This window comes from Patiria miniata, unplaced genomic scaffold, assembly GCF_015706575.1.
Source record: "Patiria miniata isolate m_02_andy unplaced genomic scaffold, ASM1570657v1 HiC_scaffold_10, whole genome shotgun sequence".
Taxonomy (NCBI): Eukaryota; Metazoa; Echinodermata; class Asteroidea; order Valvatida; family Asterinidae; genus Patiria; species Patiria miniata.
Window position 1 is genome coordinate 18285228 of NW_024037048.1, and position 10385 is coordinate 18295612.

The following is a 10385-nucleotide window of genomic DNA, read 5'->3' on the forward strand; positions in this document are numbered from 1 at the left end:
GAAATGGTGGCGTTCCCACTTTTTGTAATGTTGTGGACATTGCCTCAGGCAAAAGCTTTTGTTCCCAGACATACCATCTGTTTGTCAAGTGTCAATCGAATGTGTCTCAGAAACTCAAAATATTCATCAGAGAGCATTTTGTTTTAGAAGGGATAATTGAGGCGACTAATCATCATGGCCAGGAGGATATTTTCAAAAGGGATAATTAAGGAGACTAGCCATCACGTCTTGGAGGATATTTTTGAAGAGATAATTGAGGAGACAAACACTCATGACAAGGAGGTATTTTTGAGAAGGGATAATTGAAGAGTCTAATCATCTGGCCAGGAGGATATTTTAAGAAGGGATTATCGAGGAGACTAATCATCACGGCTAGAAGGCTATGTTTTTTTAGAAAGGACAATTGAGGAGACTAACCGTCATGGCTAGGAGGATATTTGAGAATGGATAATTGAGGAAACTTATCATAACGGTTAGGAGGATATTTTTAGAAGGGATTATTTAATGAAAACCATCATGGTTCGGAGGATATTTTTTGAAGGGATAATTGAGGAGACTAATCATCATGGCTTGGAGGATATTTTTGTAGAAGAGATTATTGAACACACAATTTATCCATCACGGCTTGGAAGATACGTTTTAGATGTGATCATTAAGGAGACTAACCATCATGGCCTGGAGGATATTTTTTAGAAGGGCTAAATGAGGAGACTAACCATCATGACTAGGGGGATATTTTTTTAAAGGGATAATTGAGGAGATTAATCATCACGGCTAGGAAGATATTTTTGAAGGGATAATGGGGGCAGACTAACTATCATTGCTTGGAGGATATTTTTTAGAAGGGATAATTGAGGAGACTTATAATTACGGTTAGGAGGATATTTTTCAGAGGGATTAATGAATGAAAACCATCATGGCTCGGAGGATATTCTTTTGAAGGGATAATTGAGGAGACTTATCATCACGGCTAGGAAGATATTTTTGAAGGGATAATGGAGGAGACTAACTATCAATGCTTGGAGGATATTTTTTTAGAAGGGATAATTAAGGAGGCTATTTATCACGGTTAGGGGGATATTTTTCAGAGGGATTATTGAATGAAAACCATCATGGCTCGGAGGATAGTTTTTGGAGGGATAATTGAGGAGACTTGTCATCTTGACTTGGAGGATATGTTTCAGAAGCGATTATTGAACACACTTTCCATCACGGCTTGCAAGATATTTTTTGAGAAGGGATAACTGAGGATACTAATCATAACGGCTAGGAGGATATTTTTAGAAGGGATAATTGAGGAGACTAACCATCATGGCTAGGAGGATATTTTTAGAAGGGATAACTGAGGAGACAAACCATCATGGCTAGGAGGATATTTTTAAAAGAGATTATTGAACACACAATCCATCACGGCTTGGAAGATTTTTGAGGAGACAAGGAGATTTTTGAGAAGGAATAGTTGAGGAGACTTCTCATCATGGCTAGGAGGATATTTTTATTTAGAAGGGCTTATTGAAATAAAAAAAATCACGGCTTGGAGAATATTTTTCAGACGAGATTATTGAACAGACAAACCATCAATGCTTGGAAGATAATTTTTAGATGTGATCATTGAGGAGACTAACCATCATTGCTTGGAGGATATTTGTTTTTAAAAGGGATGATTGAGGAGGCTAATCACCACGGCTAGGAGGGTTTTTTTTAACGGGATAATTGAGGTGACTTATCATCACGGCTAGGAGGATATTTTAAGAAGGGATTATTGAAATGAAAACCATCATGGCTTGGAGGATATTTTTAGAAGAGAAAATTGAAGTGACTATAACCATCATCACGGTGTCACACGTAAATCCGACTCCTATGAAAATCGGACCCCTATTTCCCTATTATTGGTTGATCCCTCGCACGTGACAGGTCACTCTCACGAAACGATCCTAAAAATAGCATAGTATCGTACTCACGCGTGCGCAGTACTACCAATGAGTCCACATTTCATGGAGTCGGATATTCACGCTACACCGGCAGTTTCACGCATAAAAAAGTACGCCCTCTGTTGGCGAGATGGAGTTAGTGGTAATACCACGTGACAACCTAGCGCGATGTAAATAAACCTTACGCACAGCGCTAGCGATCCCTTTGTTTCGTTGGTGGATTTAAATACCCCGCGAAAGATATAAAAATTGATTGGTTTATTAAAATGAATATGCAACAGATTACCAAATAAGGCTTTACAAACCATCAATGAAGTTATGTACGGTTGACAGTTGCCATCTAGCGTGCACAAATTATGATAATGTGTGTTTTTTATGCAGCGTGTGACTTGTGACCTGGTACGATTTTAGTCCGAGTAACTTGGACCCAACTTATTTGGACATGGTCTGGCGATAGTGGGGTCCAAGCTAATACCGCGACCTGGACAACATCATCCTGTCACTGTCCCATCCCAAAAAACAACATAATGAGTCACGTTTGTAAACACATACACTGTACATGTGCATTTCGAACTGTAAAAGGGAATCGGGAACCAGCTTGAACTGGTACCCGCCATAAAAGCTGCGCTAGTTCCCGACTCCCTATTATCGTTTGAAATGCACATGTGTTTACAAACGTGATCCAGTCTACTCATTATCATAATCGATGCGTCGCGCGCGCTCGGTAACGGAATCGCACTCGGGATACGGGGACCATCGAATGTACGCTGGGCATGTAGAGGTTAACGTGTTCAAGATCGCGAGGGGAGCTCTCCGAAATGAACGGAAAATTTCACTTTTTTTCCGGATCGTAAGTAAACTTCAGTACAACCATCTTAATTATCGATGTCTACTTGTACCTTAGGTGGCATATCTAGTAATTTGGAGGCCGTTTTAAAGGTGAAATCTGATGTTTTTTGTTGGAAATGTTGGTTTTTGGGACAGTGACAGGATGATGTTGTCCAGGTCGCGGTATTAGCTTGGACCCCACTATCGCCAGACCATGTCCAAATGTTAAAAAAGGCGATAAGTTGGGTCCAAGTAGCCCCATAAATGTGGCCTATTTACTAGACTGCCTCCGTAAACATAGGCCACACATCCACATGTACAAAAATCGTGTCGACGGAGCCAAATTTTGATTTTCACATTTAGGCTTAGTTTGTAGGTTTTTTTTGCTTTAGAAGCATACTCACCCTCTTTACAGGCTAATCAGAAAGTGCTGCCTTTTTCAGATGTATATTTTTCGTGAAATTTCCAGATTCATTTTTACACGTTTGCGTATCAAAATTTCAACATGAAATTTCACAAAAAATATACATCTGAAAAAGGCAGCACTTTCTGATTAGCCTGTAAAGAGGGTGAGTATGCTTCTAAAGCAAAAAAAACCTACAAACTAAGCCTAAATGTGAAAATCAAAATTTGGCTCCGTCGACACGATTTTTGTACATGTGGATGTGTGGCCTATGTTTACGGAGGCAGTCCAGTAAATAGGCCACATTTATGGGGCTAGGGTCCAAGCTACTCCGACTAGTACGATTTAGCGTTTTCGTGCCGTCATTTCCACTTCGAGAAAACATCATTTATAAAGTAAAATGCAGTTTTGTGACGCATAGCCTACTTGGTCAATCTATCAATAAATGAGTTATCTAGGTTCACGTTGATATGGACGAAAGGTTTGGGACGACATGCTTTCGTGAGATTTTAGCCAATATTGATGGTGAATAAAACAGGAATTCGTCAAGTCGCAACGTACGAAGTGTACATGTGTCATGGCGTGACGAGTGGGGACCTTCGTGGCCATGTTTTGGCATGATTTCGGAGATTCAGACGGAAATCTCAAAGGTAAGCCTATAGATTATGTATTTACTCTGCTCAGAAGATGTAGTTTTTGTAGTTTTTCCTTGTTTTTAGCCTGCGACACAAGGATTTTGTGTACGTACGCCGCGCCATGACAGGAAGTTATTACAGTAATGTCGTACATGAAACAGTCGTAGTGTAGGCGCCTTGAGCTATCCCATAGCACGCACTTTTGGACGACGCAACGACTCGTGTATGTAGAAGACTTTCATCTAAGAAATATTTCTGCCCAGTGTGCCTTGCTAGTTGCAATTACCCAGAAAATCGTATTCGTAATAAATAATCACAATGCATTCCTTAATCCTAACAGTAACAGTCCTGAATCCTCCAATTTCATTATGATTTTTAAATTTCATGTAAATTTTAGTCAGCGTGGTCAGGATTTGCTGGCAATGGCATGCATCATGCAGGAACATGAATGATGATGGAGGAATGGAGGTCATTCTTTGCAGGCAGGAGCCTGACATTGTTCTTGAAAACTTCTCAAGGAAACTGTGTACTGTACATGTATGTTCTAAATGCGTAAACAAAGGATTTGACATGTAGGCCCTACATGTAGGTTACATTGCCAGGGCCGTCAATACATTATGCTATTTCTTTTTTGCCCTCACTCAGTCATATAATTGTACTTTTTTTTTTGTAGAGTATTTTTTCCATTAATTTCAAATTTGACCTGGGACTAAAATGACTTGAGACTTACCCCCTTAGTTGACATTGGACCGACTTTTATACATTTGTACCTGGGACCAAGTTGACCTGGAAGTGGAACTGAGTTGGCCATGCTGTCTCAGACGGTCAGACCCGTCTGTTAGGGACCGAGTCGGTAACAGTCTTGTGGTGGTTGGGTACGGAGTTTACTCGAAACCCATGTAATGCATGCTCTTGTTCTTGTTGTGTACAAACACAAACGTCACGTTACTGTACATGAACTTGAATGTGTACTTTAATTTGCCATCTAGACCTATTGGTTGTCTCTCGGACGCTGTGGAGGAGGTTTGCCTACAGTTCTTCTTATGCGGAGTGTACGGCATTCCACCATGACACGCAGATGACGTACCCTGCCCTGAAGAAGGATACCTTCAGAAAATTTGACAATTTTCATCGGTGAGCATCTTGATATTATTTTACTTAGAAATTGATCATGGCATGTATGTACATGCATGTACATACATCATGTACAAGTACATGTTTACATGTACATTGTACATGTATGTCTGTGCCTATAGAAAAGGATAACATATGAAACTTTCTTATCTTCTATAGTTTTTAACACTCATATTCAATGCAAGAAAAATCCCAGCAAAGGCACAGACAACAATCTTGAAAATAACCTGGCAATAATTTTCAACAGAGACTTTTGAGACGCTTCCTTTTACCTGTCCTTTTCATTTTTTTTACGTCACATTTAACCTAATGTGCACATGTTCAAATTGACGTCAACACCAGAAAAGGACTGGTGTATTTGCTGTCACCATGCATCTCAAAGTATCCCTTTGACTTTGTTCCATTTGTTATATTCTTGTTGTGCTTTCAGGTTTTGAAGAGTTTCTTCCTATTTCTGGATTGAAGATGGCAACGACATGCATGGCCTCGTATAATGGACGAGCTTTGGATTCCTCCGCATCTGATCTGTACTACCCACCCATTGCAATTGAACTCCGTATCAGTTCCTGACCATGCCATGACATGGCCATGTTCATTCAAACAGCCCAACCCCCACTCTGAACCTTTCTAAATAGTCCATGGTGTGGAGTACATGTACAAATACTTTTAGTGTGATCTGAATTGGGAGTGGTAGGTGTAGTGTGTTCGCTGCCTCCCTGTCCCAGATGCTTGAATAACATAGTTGACTTAAACATTTCATAATGAATATCTTACTGCCGGGGGGGGTTGAGAGAATTGAGATAGTTTGGGAATTTCGGAGATAACTGGAGGTAATCTTTGATCAGGACAGTTTCTGTTTTGTCCTTATTGCCATTTCAGATGGTATATATCTTGTCAATGTCACCACAAACTGACACTTGCGCACACTTGAGTATTTACAGATTCGGGATATTTTGGGTTTCACAAAATGACATCCCCCACAGTGCAACACTTTTAGAGTGCACCCATGCATTTTCGGTTTCACGAACTGACACTGATCTTAATTTTACCAATTAAATCGCTTTTTAATGAAAAATTTGTACATGTATAATCGCACAAGTACACGGATATTGCCGCATCATGCTTGGGTGTCAGTTCGTGAAAACAAAAATGTACGGGGTGCGCTCTAAAAGTGCCGCACTGTGGCGGATATCAGTTCGTAAAACCCAAAATATCCCGGTTCTGTAAACACGCGCGCGTACAGCGCACACACGGGTGCGAGAGTGTCGTTCGTAGTGACGATGACAATCTGTACCTGATTTCATGAAACTTATTGTAACCTACGATGCATCGTTGTATCCCTAGGATGACGCATCCTGTGATTCATTTTACAAAATATGCTGTAAGTGCGACACGTCGTAGTGTATTCAAAGGACAAAAGGTGACTACATGTACATGTTCATGTATTTTCATGTTATGTATTTATTCAAAGTACAGTAGTCGTCGAAAAGTCAACAAAGAGTCGTCGATTGTACTTGTGAAAACTTTTCTAAAATATTTAACAAAATTGACGATGTATGATGCATTCACACTGGAAAAGAACTTCACAGTGGACTGTGTTTGCATCAAATTGTGAAGCGATGTAGTGCTTTGTAAATCTGGGGGGGCAGGTCATCCAGGTACGTGTACACGTACGTATGTGAAATTTTAATGAAGCGAAAATTTGAAACCTGAAATTGCCATCACCACCACTTATGACATAGTGCAGTTGAACTGCAAGCTCCTTTCTCCAACAAAATATTAATAATAAATAAATATAAAAAAACCTTTACTGTCTTCAGGTGTGAGGGTATGCTTAAATCCATTTGCCCTTTCATAAAGTTGAATTTTTGAATCACTTTCTTGAATCAACTGCAACTACCCTACTTAATTTTTCAGACTTTTCATAGTTTTATAACTTGCCAAACCTGATTTCACTAGTTGAGTTCATGCCTGCATTACATGTGCACTTTATTTACTTGTAAAATATGGCTGTTGTGAAGTTTCACTTCTGTAAATGAAACTTTTTTTTAAAAATGATATGGATTGGTTGTGAAATAAAGAATGCGTTTATTGCCAAACAAAAACCTATTTGTTATTGTTTTGTTTAAGCTATAGATCCAATTAATTGTCAGCAGCTTCCCCCAGAAAATTAAGAGGAAAGAGTGTCTAGCTATACTGATGGCAAATTCATGCTTGGTTTTGGATTGTGCTGCTTTAATATGCTGTACAACACTCACTCACTGTACACTAAACATTTGTGAATTTCGGATTGTGTGTTTATTTAGTCCACAGTGAGTGTTTTCTTCTAAAGACAGATATAGATGGTTCTTTATTTCTATGTGATCTGTTTTGCATTTTATGCATTTTTTTTTCAATGTCTTGCGATCGTCCCGAATGCGATGGTTTTACGTACGTACACATGTACAATGTACATGTACATGTGTACATGTTGTACGGCGCTTTTGTGTACACAACACACGCGGCGCTAGGCCAGTTGGTACCCGCGCGCCAGTTTGCATGTATTAGTGGGATACTAGATCGTAAACCAGCGATGCAGCAGCCCGAATTCTCAGCGAAGCTTTGGAATTGTAGTCTGACTTTCAACGTCTATATTTTATTTTAAAATGTCGACCCGACCAAGAAAAAGTATGATTTGGCTATTTTCATAACTGAATAATGGTATCAACATAAAGATTTCTTCTGAAAAACTGCGTTTCGCTTTTATTGAAGGCTTTTAAAAGTCTTCGATACGCGAATAAATTCATCCCGCATTGCAAAAATGTTGGCAAAAATTCCCCTAAAACACACCTTAGCATATAAATTATACCCCTTTCTCATTTATTCCTAAAGAAAACATCATATCCCGTCATTGCCTCTCATTTATGATAATAAAACATATTTCTAAAGTGTCTAATTTTGACATTATTTGGGACGAAACATCGATGTTTTTTCTGTATGTGGACGGCGCCATGTTGTGTGACGTCACCGGCATCATTGGAGTTCACAAATACACACAAGCACTAACGCATTACAGAACCTTTTTGTGTGTACGCGCTATGCATGTGGAACTGCTGTGTCATGGCTTGGAGGATATTTTCTAGAAGGGATAATTGCGGAGACTCACACTCATGACAAGGAGGTATCTTTTTAGAAGGGATTATTGAAATGAAAACCATCATGGCTTGGAGGATATTTTTTAGAAGGGATAATTGCGGAGACTCACACTCATGACAAGGAGGTATCTTTTTAGAAGGGATTATTGAAATGAAAACCATCATGGCTTGGAGGATACTTTTTTAGAAGGGATAATTGAGGAGACTAACCATCATGGCTTGGAGGATATATTGAGAAGGGATAATTGAGGAGACAAACCATCATGGCTAAGAGGATATTTTTTAGAAGGGATAATTGAGGAGACTTATCATCCTGGCAAGGAGGATATGTTTTAGATGTGATAATTATTAAGGAGACTAACCATCATGGATAGGAGGATCTTTCCTAAAGGGATAATTATTGTGGCGACTAATCATCACTGCAAGGAGGATTTTTTTGATAGAGATTATTGAAATGAAAACCATCATGGCTTGGATGATATATTTTAGAAGGGATAATTGAGGAGACTAATCACCACGGCTAGGAGGATATTTTAGAAGGGAAAATTGAGGAGACTAAACATCATGGCTAGGAGGAATTTTTTGGAAGGGATTATTGAAATAAAAACCATTGTGGCTTGGAGGATATTGTTTTAGAAGGGATAATTAAGGAGACTAACCATCATGGCTTGGAGGATATTTGTTAAGAAGGGATAATTGAGGAAACTAACTATTATGAATGGGAGAATTTTTTTTAGAAGAAATTATTGAACGCACAAACCATCACGGCTTGGAAGCTATTTTTTTTAGAATGGATAATATTTTAGGATAGTAATCATCATGGCTTGGAGAAATTTTTTTTAGACGAGATTATTGAACAGACAAAGCATCACGGCTTGGAAGATATTTTTTAGATGTGATCATTGAGGAGGATAAATCATGGCTAGGAGGATATTTTTAGAAGGAATAATTGAGGAGACTATGGCTTGGAGGATATTTTTTTAGAAGGGATAATTGAGAAGCCTAACCATCATGGCCAGGATTATTTTTTTTCGTAGAGGTAATTGAATGACGTTTTCTGGTTTCTAATTTTGATCAAAAATATTAAATGCATAGAAAAAAAGGAACAGTCTCCTACCAAATCACTGCTCTATTCTGATGCTTGAATGAAGAAAATTTTAACAGACACTCACCTAAGCACAGTTCTTGAATTCTCTCGCGGAAGCACTCTTCAACACTTGAGCGGATTGCTGGCTGAAAAAATACCAACAAAAATATGAGTCATTAAAAATCCTCTAGGAGATAACTTGGAGTCTGGTGGGGAGGCATAGCTGAATTCCACAAGTACAATACGGCCAAAAAAATGTCTGTACAGTGAAAATGTAATTTGGGTTGACTATTTATCTCAAATGCGTTCTCCAAAAATCAAATCTATCCATGAATTCTACAAAATGCATCCAGCTATTGAACTTGTATAAAACTGTGTGCATCATCATGATCCAGTGCGTTTGTGTTTGCGCCCTCTAGTCTATTCTGACCAGTGACACTTTTATCCTGCAATGCTTAAAAGTAACTTGATGAAACCGGAATGGCGCACTGTGAACTATAGCAAAATGCCAGTTGAACAACAAAGTTCAAAGGCACTGAGAATATCCACAAATAATAACACATATAAGACCGGCATTTTGAGGTGTCCGGATACCTGTATACGTTCTTCCGTGACCAACTTCCGCATAACTTTTCATTCTGATTGAGTTTGAGTGATATCCGGAAATAATATGAGTACATTGCACTAGGATTTCATGTTTGGAAATTTAAACGATAAAGTCAATAGGGAAAAAAGGAGGCAGAAAATAAGAGTGTGCTTGATCATGCCAAAAATATTGGCCAGGTTATAAAGAGTCCAGGTTTTGAGAGACTTTTTTTTGGAAACCGAAAATGTGAAACACCGATTTGTAGTTCCTCTGAAATATTATTTTGAATGATCAATACATCTTTACTGTTCTGAATCACAGCAGGGAACTTGATGTCTTATACTTGCGAAAAACTGCGGTCAGAAAACAGTCCAACCTAACAGTCGAACCTAAATAAAAAAGCCCATAAATGTGACTTCGTAGTGTATTATCCATATCGACAAGAATCCAAATGATTTTTGTTCAAGAAGTAAAGAAACCAGTAAGTATTTGGACAATTTGTTTTTGAGAGTGCACAATGGAAGTAGTAGCGGAAATATTGCCAGACAGGAATTCCTCATTTTTATTGCCTTGAAATTTGAACTCGCAAAACCGTGGTCTGCATCCGCACCAACTGTTTATATTATAAGAGCTGAAATAAAATAGCT

The 10385-nt window shown here is 38.7% G+C and overlaps 1 long non-coding RNA gene across 3 annotated transcripts; it reads left to right on the plus strand.

Moving 5' to 3' along the window:
• Positions 1-2049: 2049 nt before the first annotated feature.
• LOC119739310 lies at positions 2050-6313 on the plus strand. Of its 3 annotated transcripts, none has more exons than XR_005272562.1 (4): positions 2050-2330; positions 3701-3812; positions 4787-4931; positions 5362-6313. It is a non-coding gene; the product is annotated as an uncharacterized LOC119739310 (long non-coding RNA). The 3 variants fall into 3 exon arrangements; XR_005272560.1 differs by lacking the exon at positions 2050-2330 and adding an exon at positions 2743-2781; XR_005272559.1 differs by lacking the exon at positions 2050-2330 and having other exon boundaries at positions 3467-3812.
• Positions 6314-10385: the final 4072 nt, after the last annotated feature.